At 46.2% G+C, this 15,331-nt stretch overlaps 1 long non-coding RNA gene across 1 annotated transcript in view; it reads left to right on the forward strand.

Annotated features, from left to right (window-relative positions):
- LOC130275810 (uncharacterized) overlaps positions 1 to 12,191 on the forward strand; it is a 56,781-nt gene extending 44,590 nt beyond the window's left edge. Inside the window, exon 3 of the long non-coding RNA XR_008844907.1 lies at positions 11,612 to 12,191. This is a non-coding gene — a long non-coding RNA (uncharacterized LOC130275810). The remainder of the gene's footprint in view (positions 1 to 11,611) is intronic.
- Positions 12,192 to 15,331: the final 3,140 nt, after the last annotated feature.

Here is a 15,331-nt window from a genome sequence, read left to right on the forward strand (position 1 = left end):
AATTTTTATTTTTTTTACGCTAACAGGCTGGTGTAGACCCCCACTTTTCCTTTTCATAAGGGGTAAAAGGAGAAAAAGCCCCCCAAAATTTGTAGTGCAATTTCTCCCAAGTACGGAAATACCCCATATGTGGCCCTTAACTGTTTCCTTGTAATAGGACAGGGCTCCGAAGTGTGAGAGCACCATGCGCATTTGAGGACTAAATTAGGGATTCCATAGGGGTGTACATAGGGGTATTCTATGCCAGTGACTCCCAAACAGGGTGCCTCCAGCTGTTGCTAAACTCCCAGCATGCCTGGACAGTCAGTGGCTGTCCGGAAATGCTGGGAGTTGTTGTTTTTCAACAGCTGGAGGCTCCGTTTTGGAAACACTGTGGTCTGATACGTTTTCATTTTTATTGGGGAGGACGGTGTAAGGGGGTGTATATGTAGGGTTTTGCCCTTTATTATGTGTTAGTGTAGTGTAGTGTTTTTTAGGGTACATTCACACGTGGGGTTTTATGGTGAGTTTCCCGCTAGGAGCTTGCGCTGCGGCGGAAAATTAGCAGCAGTTCAAACTATAGCAGGAAACTATAGCCCCGTATGGGGGCTATAACATGTCAAAATGACATGGTTTAATCTTATGGACCTATAGAATAAAAATAAGGTGTAATATTTACCAAAAAATGTACTGTGTAGAAACGGAAGCCCCCAAAAGTTACAAAATTGTGTTTTTTCTTCAATTTTTTCACACAATTATTTTTTTTTTCCGTTTCGCCATAGGTTTTTGGGTAAAATTACTGATGTCATTACAAAGTAGAATTGGTGGCACAAAAAATAAGCCATCATATGGATTTTTAGGTCTAAAATTGAAAGAATTATGATTTTTTAAAGGTAAGCAGGAAAAAATGAAAAAAGTGCAAAAACGGAAAAAGCCCTGGTCCTTAATGGGTTAAGCAGGGGGCACTGCATGATTTGAGTCCCTGGCGGTGTAGTGTGTTACTGATTGTAGCCTTTGTTACTTTGGTCCCAGCTCCCTGCAGGTCATTCACTAGATCCCCTCGTGTAGTTCTGGGATTTTTTCTCACCGTTCTTGTGATCCTTTTGACACCACGGGGTAAGATCTTGCGTGGAGCCCCAGATCGAGGGAGATTATCAGTGGTCTTGTATGTCTTCCATTTTCTAATAATTGATTCCACAGTTGATTTCTTCACACCAAGCTGCTTGCCTATTGCAGATTCAGTCTTCCAAGCCTGGTGCACGTCTACAATTTTGTTTCTGGTGTCCTTCGAAAGCTCTTTGGCTTGGTCATAGTGGAGTTTGGAGTGTGACTGTTTGAGGTTGTGGACAGGTATCTTTTATACTGATGACAAGTTCAAACAGGTTCCATTAATACAGGTAATGTGACCTCCCTACAACGCCTGGGCATGCTCCTGATGAGGTAGCTGGACAGTCTGTGGTACAACGTGGCGTTGGTGGATGGAGCGAGACATGATGTCCCACATGTGCTCAATCAGATTCAGGTCTGGGGAAGAGGCGGGCCAGTCCATAGCATCAATGCCTTCCTCTTGCAGGAACTGCTGACACAATCCAGCCACATGAGGTCTAGCATTGTCTTGCATTAGGAGGAACCCAGGGCCAACCGCACCAGCATATGGTCTCACAAGGGGTCTGAGGATCTCATCTCGGTATCTAATGGCAGTCAGGCTACCGCTGGCTGTGCGGCCCCCCCAAAGAAATCCACCCCACACCATTACTGACCCACCACCAAACCAGTCATGCTGGAGGATGTTGCAGGCAGCAGAACGTTCTCCACGGCGTCTCCAGACTCTCTCCAGACTCTGTCAAGTCTGTCACATCTGCTCACTGTGAACCAGCCAGTGGCGAATTTGCCAATCTTGGTGTTCTCTGGCAAATGGCAAACATTCTGCACGGTGTTGGGCTGTAAGCACAACCCCCACCTGTGGACGTCGTGCCCTCATACTACCCTCATTGAGTCTGTTTCTGACCGATTGAGTGGACACATGCACATTTGTGGCCTGCTGGAGGTCATTTTGCAGGGCTCCTCCTGCTCCTCCTTGCACAAAGATGGAGGTAGCGGTCCTGCTGCTGGGTTGTTGCCCTCCTACGGCCTCCTCCACGTCTCCTGATGTACTGGCCTGTCACCTGGTATAGCCTCCATGCTCTGGACACTACGCTGACAGACACAGCAAACCTTCTTGCCACAGCCATCACGCCCCCTTCCATAGACTTGCATTTAAAGGGCGTGGTTGTGACGTCACGAGGGGTGTAGCCGACCCCCGCAGCACAAAAACAGCGTTCGGAACATTAACTTCCGAAATATGGCCAGTGGAGTACCCCTTTAAGGACAGTGGACGTATATTTACATCCATTGCCCGCTCCTGTTATGTGAAGCACATTCAGGAGCTGAGCACGCTTCATGCCCGGTGGGTTCCGGTTGCAATCATCAACCAGGGCCCGCGGCTAATACCGGACATCACCGATCAGGCTGATGTCCGGTATTAAAGGGGTATTCTAGGCAAAACCTTTTTTTTATATATATCAACTGGCTCCGGAAAGTTAAACAGATTTGTAAATTACTTCTATTAAAAAATCTTAATCCTTCCAATAGTTATTAGCTTCTGAAGTTTTCTGTCTAACTGCTCAATGATGATGTCACGTCCCAGGAGCTGTGCATGATGGGAGAATATCCCCATAGGAACTGCACAGCTCCCGGGACGTGAGTCATTAGAGAGCAGTTAGACAGAAAACAACAACTCAACTTCAGAAGCTCATAACTATTGGAAGGATTAAGATTTTTTAATAGAATTAATTTAAAAATCTGTTTAACTTTCCGGAGCCAAATGATATATAAAAAAAAGTTTTGGCCTGGAATACCCCTTTAACCCTTTAGACACCGCGATCAAAGTTCATTGCGGCATCTTAAATGGGAGAAAACACATGCCGGTTAGCTCAGCAGGCTGTATGGGAAGGCCGCAGCATCCCGAATAGCTGAGAGGACAGCGAAAGGACATTTACCTGCCTCCTTGCCGTCCGATCTGTGCCTTGATGCTCAAGCTAGGCTCTGCAGGCTGGAGCAATCGAGTACAGATAACACTGATCAGTGCTATGTTATGGCATAGCATGGTTCAGTGTATACAATCTAAGGATTGTATGTTATGGTCCCCATAGGGTAAAAAAAAGTTAATAAATGGGATTTAACGCCTTCCCTAATAAAAGTTTGAATCACCCTCCTTTTCCCATTTAAAAAAAATATATATGTAAACAAAAATAAACATAAAAATATATGTCGTATCTCCGTGTGCGTAAAGGTCAGAACTATAAAAATATAATGTTAATTAAACCGCACTGTCATTCGCATACACGTAAAAAAAAATTCCAAAGTCCAAAATTGTGTCTTTTTGGTCACTTTGTGTAACCGAAAAAATGTAGAAAAGCTATCAAAAAGTCCCATCAAAACAAAAATGGTACCAATAAAAACTTCAGATCATACAACCCCGTATATGGAAAAATTAAGTTATAGGGGTCAGAAGAGGACATTTTTAAACATGCTATATTTCGTACAAATGGTTATAATTTTTAAAAAGAAGAAATAATTTTTTAAAAGTGGCGCAAAAAACAAGCCCTCATATGAGTCTGTAGGTGGAAATTTTTAAGCGTTCTGATTTTTAGAAGGTGAGGTGAAAAATACAAACATTCAAAATTGAAAAAACCTGTGGTCCTTAAAGGGGTACTTTGCCCCTAGACATAAGATGTCAGATCACCGGGGTCCCGCTGCTGGGGACCCCCTGGATCTACCATGCAGCTGTCACGCCCCCTCCCATGGACTTGCATTGAGGGGCGGGATGTGATGTCACACGTGACGTCACAATCTTCCATCCCGGTGGTCGAGATGGACTCAGCCTGAGGACCTCCAGAGGTTCCGGAAGCAGCTACAGGTGGGTGCTGCATGGTAGATCCAGGGGGTCCCCAGCAGCGGAACCCTCGGCGATCTGACATCTTATCCCCTTTGGATAGGGGATAAGATGTCTAGGGGCGGAGTAACCCTTTAAGGGGTTAACCCCTTCTTGTAACTAGCGGCATGTATATGTTCAGATGTTAATGTTTCTTATCCTGCACGGTGAACGGTGAAAAAGGTAGCACATATCATTGCCAATAAAAAGAACAGCTTGTCCCCCAAAAAATAGGCCCTCACAGAATGGGGTTGGATAAAAAATAAAACAGTTATGGCTGTCAGAATGTGGCAACACAAAAAAGGATTTTGTTGTAAAAAGAAAAAAAAATCTAAAAAGCTAGATAAATTAGGTACGACATAACCGTATCGACCTACAGAATAAAAATATCATTTTTTACAGCACAGTGAATATCATAAAAAACACCAGAAATCTTCAAATGTTTTCAATATTTTGTTGTTTTTCCACAAAAGACGCTGTATGTATGAACAGCCTTTCATGGGCATGTCCACACAGCCCTTAAAGTGGCAGCCGTGGCTCTGAGAGTGGCAACTGATGGACATGGTCCGTTGCTCCAGATCGTTGTGCCCTATGGCCAGCCCAGCCCCAATCTAAGCTCCATTTCTCTGTTTGCTGCATGTAAGCCAGGTTACAAGCACTGCAACTGATAAGGGCTAACTCATCCACAGACGTGTCTGCCTCACGAGCAGGAATAAATTGAATCCCTGCTGACCAGACTTATAGAACCGCCTATCGATCGCTCACACATTTTGTGATGTACTACTGGCTGGATACTGAAAAATCCAGACAACTAGCCTTTAATACAGTGGTACTGCAGTCTGTGGAGCAAGCAAGCCCCCCCAATGGTTAAATACAAAATCGTTATCACGGCTGTTGCTTTAGGACGTAAAGGAAAGTGTAATTTTTCCTTAAGTCCAAGGCAGAAGCACATATTTCCCACCCAATAAAACTTTTATACAGCAGACCTCAAAGGGGTTATCCACTTTAAGGGGATTTTAGTACGTACCTTCCAGACAGTAATGGACATGCTTAGAAAGGATCTGCGCTTGTCTTGGAGCTAAATGGCTATGTTGTGAGATTACCACAAAGCTGAGGCTATCTTTTTGTGAACTGGGTATTTCTTGTTGGAGTTTGATCTCTCAAACTACACATCCCATGATTCCTTGTTTGTAAGTGTGAGGTTACTTTCCTCCCTCTCATACATCAGCCACCCTACCCATTGAAACACAAATGAGTTGCATTCCAATCAAAAGACCTTTGTTTTCTAACCAGGATGCCTCCAGCTGTTGCAAAATGATCTCTCTCCCACCCAGAGGTCGCTCCATCCCATGAAGCAGACAGGCTCACTTTGCCCACCTGACTATTGGTGTCATGCTTCGACGCACTGCAACCTGGGAAAACTCAAGATCTGAGTAATTTTGTATACTGTAAAAATAAATATTGGGTCGAAAATCACAGAAGACTTGCGATACCACCGTCACACACAGGTACAGACACTATATTATGAACTACACTAACATTACAGCCCCTGTAGCATAGTCATTAGGGATGAGCGAATTGAATCTGACAAATCAGAAATAGTTTACGAATTTCGGGAAAAATTAGCTTAGCAAAGAAACCGAATATCACCACAATTCGATCGCACAAATTGCTTTATTAAACTCCATTTAGTGCGGTCCAGACTCTAGGGCATCTAAAATGGCGGATCTACATGTTAGGACATGGGGCAAGGAACTCTGGGTAGGCGGGATGACCCTAAATCACATGCAGCATGCAGCCTATCAGCAGCCAGCCACCCCTGTGATGTCACAGCCCTATAAAATCGGCAGCAATCTTGCAGTCAGGATTTCCAGCATTTTATTTCAGAGAGTGTTTCATTGCACGGAGAGATAGAGCACTGTGTGCGTTGCACAGAAAAAAGCTTGAAAGTAGCGATTCAGCACAAGCCAAAATCACTGCAGAAAAGAACTGACAGGGAAGGGAGAGAGAAAGTACACTTTTGGGTGTAATACACAGCGACTCTACCGCTGCAGTGTGTACAGCAACTCTAAAGCTTATAGAAGCAAGTTAGGCTGAGCACTAAAAGCTATTGTTGCCTGCTATTAGTGCCTAATAATACTGTATTGGGCTCTACTACACAGTGATTCTGTACTGCTGCAGTGGGGTGTAGAGCAATTCTAAAGCTTATAGGGGCCAGTTAGGCTGAGCACTAAAAGCCATAGTCACCTGATTACAGTGCCTAATACAGGTTGCGTAGCGGAGCTTATTGTCCTCTCATAAGTGTAACCTACATAGGTGATGTACATTTTTTTCCCCTGAAAAACTAATTTAGGCCTAGTTACTGTGAAAGGCCAGCCAAGGCTACACACTTGTTTTTGTAGCCTAATACAGTTTTAAGCGGAGCATATTGTTCACCTCTCATAAGTGTAACCTGTGCGTACATAGATGGTCTACGTTTTTTTCCCCTGTAAAACTAATTTGGGCCTAGTTACTGTGAAAGGCCAGTCAAAGCTACCCACTTTTTTCTGTAGCTTTATACAGTTTGTAGTGGCACGCAAATTTGTAGTGGAGCACATAGTCCTCCTCTCATAAGTTTAAACTGTACGTACACCTACGTTGTGTCCTTTATATATTTTCCTGGAAAACAAATTTTGGCCTAGTTACTGTGAAAGGCCAGCCAAAGCTACCCACTTGTTTCTGTAGCCTTATACAGTTTGTAGTGGAGCATAGTCCTCCTCTCATAAGTTTAAACTGTACGTACACCTACGTGGCGTCCTTAATATATTTTCCTGTAAAGCTAATTTGGGCCTAGTTACTGTGAAAGGCCAGCCAAAGCTACACACTTGTTTCTTTAGCCTTATACAGTTTGTAGTGGAGCGCATAGTCCTCCTCTCATAAGTTTATACTGTACGTACACCTACGTGGTGTACGTTTTTTCCCCTAAAAAACTAATTTGGGCCTAGTTATCAGCGGGGACCTACAGTTTTAAGCGGAGCATATTGTCCACCTCTCATAAGTGTAAACTGTACGTACACCTACGTGGTGTACTTTTTTTGTTCCTGAAAAAATAATTTTGGCCTAGTTACTGTGAAAGGCCAGCCAAAGCTACCCCCTTTTTTCTGTAGCCTTATACAGTTTGTAGTGGAGCATAGTCCTCCTCTCATAAGTTTAAACTGTACATACACCTAGGTGGTGTATGTTTGTTTTTCCTGAAAAACTAATTTGGGCCTAGTTACTGTGAAAGGCCAGCCAAAGCTACACACTTGTTTTTGTAGCCTAATACAGTTTTAAGTGGAGGGTATTGTCCACCTCTCATAAGTGTAAACTGTACGTACACCTACATGGTGTCCTTTATATATTTTCCTGTTATAATAATTTGGGCCTAGTTACTGTGAAAGGCCAGACAAAGCTACACACTTGTTTCTGTAGTCTAATACAGTTTTAAGCGTAGTCAAGTCCTCCTCTCATAAGTGTAACATATACGCACTCAGGTGGTGTATAAGTATGTCAGGCAGAGAAGTGCCGGGATGTGCACAGAGGAGTGGCAGAGGCCTTAATTCTTCAGGCCCAGGCACAGGTTGCAGCAGAGTAGGGGCGTGGGGCAGGAGGAGTCGCAGCGAGAGGTCTGAGCTCCCGGTGTCAGCTAGCCAGCAGCAGTGATTGATCGGTCATCCACTTCATCCCAAGTGACATTCGACACCCCCAGTCAACAGTCGGTAGGTTCCTCAGACTCAACCCTCAGTTGGCATGGCCCTCATGCTGCTGCTGCCACCACCAGGCTCTGTCATTGTGCCGCCATATGGTCTAATCATGCTGATGCTGCCACCTCCAGGCTCGGGCCGGCCTCTAGCAACGACCGGGACCAATGACTAATAGCGCGTGGCACTGATCGCGGTGCAGCGCACTATTAATCCTTTAGGCGAGGAGTTCAAAGTTGATCACGGCGTCTAAAATTAAAGTAAACTGATGCCGGTTAGCTCAGGGGGCTGTTCGGGACCGCGGCGTCCCGAACAGCTGTAGGACATGTCCGATCGCCGAATGACTGCTCAGTGCCCAGATCCAGGCATGAGCAGTCAAGCAGCAGAATCATTGATCAATGGTTTCCTATGAGAAACCATTGATCAATGTAAAAGATCAGTGTGTGCAGTGGCTTTAGCCCCCTATGGGAGCTATAACATTGTATAAAAAAAGGGAAAAAAAAGTGAATAAAGATCATTTAACCCCTTCCCTGATAAAAGTTTGAATCACCCCCATTTTCCCATAAAAAAAAACAAAAAAAAACAGTGTAAATAAAAATAAACATATGTGGTATTGCTGCGTGCGGAAATGTCCGAATTATAAAAAGATATCATTAATTAAACCGCACGGTCAAAGGCGTACGCGCAAAAAAAATTCCAAAGTCCAAAATAGCTGTCACGATGCCGGCTGGCAGGTAGTGGATCCTCTGTGCCAGAGAGGGATTGGCGTGGACCGTGCTAGTGGATCGGTTCTAAGTCACTACTGGTTTTCACCAGAGCCCGCCGCAAAGCGGGATGGTCTTGCTGCGGCGGTAGTGACCAGGTCGTATCCACTAGCAACGGCTCAACCTCTCTGGCTGCTGAAGATAGGCGCGGTACAAGGGAGTAGACGGAAGCAAGGTCGGACGTAGCAGAAGGTCGGGGCAGGCAGCAAGGATCGTAGTCAGGGGCAACGGCAGGAGGTCTGGAACACAGGCTAGGAACATACAAGGAAACGCTTTCACTGGCACGATGGCAACAAGATCCGGCAAGGAAGTGCAGGGGAAGTGAGGTGATATAGGGAAGTGCACAGGTGATAACACTAATTGGAACCACTGCGCCAATCAGCGGCGCAGTGGCCCTTTAAATCGCAAAGACCCGGCGCGCGCGCGCCCTAGGGAGCGGGGCCGCGCGCGCCGGGACAGGACTGACGGAGAGCGAGTCAGGTACGGGAGCCGGGGTGCGCATCGCGAGCGGGCGCTACCCGCATCGCGAATCGCATCCCGGCTGGAGGCGGTATCGCAGCGCCCCGGGTCAGTGGATCTGACCGGAGCGCTGCAGTGAGGAGAGTGTAGCGAGCGCTCCGGGGAGGAGCGGGGACCCGGAGCGCTTGGCGTAACAATAGCGTATTTTTGGTCACTTTTTATATCATGAAAAAATGAATAAAAAGCGATCAATAAGTTGGATCAATACAAAAATTGTCCTGCTAAAATCTTCAGATCACGGCGCAAAAAATGAGCCCTCATACTACCCCATATGCGGAAAAATAAAAAAGTGATAGGGGTCAGAAGATGACAATTTTAAATGTATACATTTTCCTGCATGTAGTTATGATTTTTTTCAGAAGTATGACAAAATCAAACCTATATAAGTAGGGTATAATTTTAATCGAATGGACCTACAGAATAAAGAGAAGATGTAATTTTTACCGAAAAATGTACTGTGCAGAAAAGGAAGCCCCCAAAATTTACAAAATTGCGTTTTTCTTTTTTTTTTCCTGTTTCGCCGTAGATTTTTGGGTAAAATGACTGATGTCATTACAAAGTAGAATTGGTTGGGCAAAAAATAATAATATGGATTTTTAGGTGCAAAATTGAAAGAATTATGATTTTTTAAATTTAAGGAGGAAAAAATGAAAGCGCAAAAACGGAAAAACCCTGGGTCCTTAAGGTGTTAAATTAAACTTTAAAATTTTCAATCTATATAAAATCTTCAATTTAAATTTTACAAAATATCTTTAATCTTTTCAATTGTGAGGCCCTATGGTCTCATCAGGCTGTTGCCACCTCCAGGTTGGGTCATCCTGCCACATTATGGTCTCCTCTTGCTGCTGCCCCCTCCAGGCTGTGTCATTTTGCCACCACATGGTCTCCTCATGCTGTTGGCACATTAAATTAAACTTTAAAAATTTTCATCCATATAAAATCTTCAATTTAAATTTTACTAAATATCTTTAATCTTTTCAATTGTGAGGCCCTATGGTCTCGTCAGGCTGTTGCCACCTCTAGTCTCTGTCACTGCGCTGCCAGGTGACTCCTTGTTATATTGGGTTTTGTGGTCATACAGTAAATGTAGTTCAAAGTAAACGCTTCAGGCACCCGGTACATTAAACTTGTGAATGTAATCAAAATCGTCAATTTAAATAAACAAAAATCTCTTCAATCTTTTCAATTGTGATGCCCTATGGTCGTCGTCATGTATTACATGGGGAATTACCACAAGAATCCAATGAAACAGGTTGGAGCGATAACAGTGAACCATAACTGATTAAATGAAACATTCGCAGTTCCACACAGAGTAAGACAGTTGGGGGGGCTGAGAGGCAGGGGCTGGAACAGGTAGTAGCTTGCCTCACCGAGGACCGCCAGCTCGATGCTCACCAGAATGGGTCCTCAAAAAAGGATTTTAAAAAATTTTAATAAATTCAAAGTAAATTAAAATTACATAAAAAAAATCTCTTTAATTACTTCAATTGTGATGCCATATGGTCTCCCGACCCTGCTGCCACATCCTGACACTCTGCAGTAGTGATTCTAATAGCGATGCCTGTAATCTGCATGTCATACTGAATAACAGTATTATTTCACTAACACAGCACACTCCATATGCGTGTTACTGCAAGGCAAAGTGTTCTACACCCCTATTGAGGCTCTCTGTAGTGCAGAAATAGCCTTTTTTAATAGCATTCCACCGCAACTAAATTCAGACCCAACCAAGTTTTTCAAAAATTCACTCATCTCTAATAGTCATATAAAAAAAATTCCTGGACTACCCTTTTTAAGGTTATGTTCACACGCAATTTCTGCACAGAAAATTTCTGTGCAGACATTACCTCGCCGGCATAACATTCGGGAATGTGCCAACTCATAGACGATAATGCATTCTGTGTGTTGTCTGCAGAAAGAACATGTCTATTCTTTCTGCGCACACCAGAATTTGAGATTCCGCACCACATATTTCCGGCATGGAAATTCTGCTATGTGCACAGCTCAGCAGAATCCCACTGAAATCAATGGGACTCTGCTCCTGCGGAATCTCCATGCAGAATTCCAGTGCCGAAAGCCACTCAGAAATTGTGCTGTTTGAACATAGCCTGAGGATGTTTTTTTTTGTAGTCAGCAGGACACAGTGAGGCTATGGAGTAGTAGGTGATATGTACAGGCTGTGGCATTACATGGTTATCTGTCCTATCATTGCAGGAAGATGGAATCTTCCTTATTGATGCTGCTGAGAATTTAGGGTGAATAAAAAAAAATGCAGTTTTGTTGTGTTTTGAAATGCAGGAAAAATAATTTTACCACATATTGCTGCAGTGCTGTGATGCAAACATTCCCAGCATGCTCTGCACCTGAAAAAATGTGCTGCCGATATAAACATTACAAAACTTCGGCAATACATGGTGAAATTCATGCATTTTTGAGGTGTCATATACTGTGTTTCAAAATGCACCAAAAGCTCAAAATTGGGTGTAGGGGTTAAAAGAGCTGAAAATTACAGGGAACAAGTCAATGAATGCAGCCTGGTTCTATCTAAAAAACACATTATAAATCTGTGCTATGACTTTGTTCTTTCTTTACCTCTGCAGCGCTGATAATTTCCACGAAATCTGTCAACTATAACTTACTATATCCTTCTGTTCTAGAACAATGGATACATGAAGACTACGTAATTATTGGATTTTCGGTTTCATCTTCCGATCTCTCGCCGCAGCGCCCATATGACCAGCTGAACAGTGTACAATACCAGTGAAAGCTATTACATTTCAAGGCTGTTTGAAAAGGTTCTATAGACAGAAACAGCAACAGTCTTACCAGAGGTTCAGTCAAGAACAGCAGAAGAAAGGAAATAGATTATAAAAGAATTCTCCAGGTAAAGCCCCGTTCTACTAATGTCCACCTTCTGACAGACACTGGCGAAATGAAAAATCTAAAAATATATTTCAATGATCTTGTCCAAAGGTCTCTGAAAAATGGTGTAAAAATCTCAGATTGATCATCGTTCTGTATTATATCTAAACTCTCATTTATTCTACAGGTACAGAGAAAATTTTACATCTTTATTCAAAGAGAAGGACTATGAATAGAGGAGCCCAGTATACACTATACACTGCTATAAAATGAGAGTATAATAGAGGTAGGGCTGGGCGGTATACTGGTTCATACCGAATACCGACATTTTTGTGCTGCACGATATGAATTTTAACCCATACCACAATACCGGTTTGGCCCCTCCCCCTCTGGAATGAATTAATCAGCCCAGTGCTGCGTTGTCCTCACATCGGGGAACTACTCACATGTCACCCACGAGCGCTGCCCCCCAATTAATTATCAGCCCAGAGCTGTCCCCATTGGGGTAAATACTCACATGTCACCCGCATGCGCTGCCCTCCTCGTCCTCCTGTTTGTTGCGGCCGCCGGTGCTGACACTCTATACCAGTGGTCTTCAACCTGCCGACCTCCAGATGTTGCAAAACTACAACTCTCAGCATGCCCAGACAGACAACGGCTGCAACATCTGGAGGTCTGCAGGTTGGAGACCACTGCTCTATACTGTGTGGTGTCCCTATGCCCGGGCTGCAAAAAATTAACAAAATAAACTTTAACTCATCTCCCGTTGGTCTGGTACCGGCCTCACCTGCTTCTTGGGGACGGGAACGTCGGACAGCCGTCAGCCTATCACCGGCCGATGTTCCGTCTCGGCTATGATAGGCTGAGCCCACTGTAATGTAAGAAGCCGGCCAGAGCTCCTTACATGACAGTGGGCTCAGCCTATCACCGGCCGAGGCGGGACATCGCTGCGGCCGGTGATAGGCTGACGTTTCCGTCCCCAGCGTATGGCCGACGTAGGAACATGCGTTAGTTTATTTTGTTTACCTTTTGCAGCCCGGGCATAGGGATACCGCACAGTATAGAGTGTCAGCGCCGGCGGCCGCAACAAACAGGAGGACGAGGAGGGCAGCGCTTGCGGATGACATGTGAGTATTTACCCCAATGGGGACAGCGCTGGGCTGATAATTAATTTGGGGGGGGGGGGGGGAATACCGCTATATACCGTGGAACCACCAAAAGTTACAAAAATACCGCGATACACACATTTGGTCATACCGCCCAGCCCTAATAGAGGTAAGAACAGGTATGTTCTGTGGGGCCCATATTAATTTGCTGGTCAGAAAGACTTTTTAGGGCCAAATGGTCCCTTTCAGCTGATTTGAACCCTCCAGAGGTGTGTGACACTCCACCACTCAGTCCTGCCAAAAAATTGTACCAAAAAAAGAAAAAAAAAACTCTGGTAGATGTGTCACGTTTGGTGCATTTGCTACCCACAATGCTGCTTTCCAGAGACGTGTATGAGACCAGCAGGGGTATCACAATATTATTGTCACGATTCGGCTTACGGGTTGTGGATCCGCTGTGTCAGCGAGGGATTGGCGTGGACCGTGCTAGTGGACCGGTTCTAAGAGGCTACTGGTTTTCACCAGAGCCCGCCGCAAAGCGGGATGGTCTTGCTGCGGCAGTAGCAACCAGGTCGTATCCACTAGCAACGGCTCAACCTCGCTGACTGCTGAGAAGGCGTGGGACAGAAGGACTAGGCAGAGGCAAGGTGAGACGTAGCAGAAGGTCGGGGGCAGGCGGCAAGGTTCGTAGTCAGGATGGATAGCAGAAGTTCAGGTACACAGGCTTTGGACACACCAAACGCTTTCACTGGCACAAGGCAACAAGATCCGGCCAGGGAGTGCATGGGAGGAGATCAGATATAGCCAGGGAGCAGGTGGAAGCCAATTAAGCTAATTGGGCCAGGCACCAATCATTGGTGCACTGGCCCTTTAAGTCTCAGAGAGCTGGCGCGCGCGCGCCCTAGAGAGCGGAGCCGCGCGCGCCAGCACATGACAGCAGGGGACCGGGACGGGTAAGTGACCTGGGATGCGATTCGCGAGCGGGCGCGTCCCGCTGTGCGAATCGCATCCCCGACGGCCATGACAGTGCAGCGCTCCCGGTCAGCGGGACTGACCGGGGAGCTGCAGGGAGAAAGACGCCGTGAGCGCTCCGGGGAGGAGCGGGGACCCGGAGCGCTAGGCGTAACAGTACCCCCCCTTAGGTCTCCCCTTTTTTTTGTCCGGTGACTGCCTCCCCTGGGATGAGGACACCGGGAAAGAATGGATGGATTCCTCAACGGCAGGCAGTACAGCAGGAGTTGGAATGGGGAGGGAGGGCAGAGGGTGAAGCTTGGCACGGGGCAGGGAGACACAAGGACGGGAGCCATGAGGAGGCACAGAGGCTTGCCTGACGGGACTGGGAGGGGGGGAGAGGCACTTCCTGTGGCAGGCAGAGTCCCAGTACTTGATCTCCCCGGTGGTCCAATCAAGGGTGGGCGAATGAAGCCGGAGCCATGGCAGACCGAGGAGGACCTCAGAGGTACAGCCGGGGAGAACGAAGAGCTCAATCCTCTCGAGGTGGGGTCCAATAGACATGAGGAGGGGTTCTGTGCGGTAACGCACGGTGCAGTCCAATCTGGCTCCGTTGACCGCGGAAATGTAGAGCGGCTTGACGAGACGGGTCACCGGGATGCTGAATTTATTCACAAAGGACTCCAATATAAAATTTCCAGAGGCACCAGAGTCCAAGCAGGCCACGGCTGAGAGGGAGGAGTTGGCTGAAGGAGAGATCCGCACGGGCACCGTGAGACGTGGAGAAGCAGACTTAGAGCCAAGAGACGCCACACCCACGTGAGCTGGGTGCGTGCGTGCGTTTCCCAGGCGTGGAGGACGGATAGGGCAATCCACCAAGAAATGCTCGGTACTGGCACAGTACAGACAGAGATTTTCTTCTCTACGGCGATTCCTCTCTTCCTGGGTCAGGCGAGACCGATCCACTTGCATGGCCTCCTCGGCGGGAGGCCCAGGCGTAGACTGCAAAGGATGCTGTGGGAGAGGTGCCCAGAGATCTAAGTCTTTTTCCTGGCGGAGCTCTTGGTGTCGCTCAGATAAACGCATGTCAATGCGGGTAGCCAAATGGATGAGTTCTTGGAGGTTGGCAGGAATCTCTCGTGCGGCCAGCACATCCTTGATGCGACTGGATAGGCCTTTTTTAAAGGTCGCGCAGAGAGCCTCGTTATTCCATGATAACTCGGAAGCAAGAGTACGAAATTGGATGGCGTACTCGCCCACTGAAGAATTACCCTGGACCAGGTTCAACAGGGCAGTCTCGGCAGAAGAAGCTCGGGCTGGCTCCTCGAAGACACTCCGGACTTCAGCGAAGAAGGACTGGACTGTGGCTGTGGCAGGATCATTGCGGTCCCAGAGCGGTGTGGCCCAAGACAAGGCCTTTCCTGAAAGAAGGCTCACTACGAACGCCACCTTAGACCG

Source organism: Hyla sarda, chromosome 6, assembly GCF_029499605.1.
Source record: "Hyla sarda isolate aHylSar1 chromosome 6, aHylSar1.hap1, whole genome shotgun sequence".
Taxonomy (NCBI): domain Eukaryota; kingdom Metazoa; phylum Chordata; class Amphibia; order Anura; family Hylidae; genus Hyla; species Hyla sarda.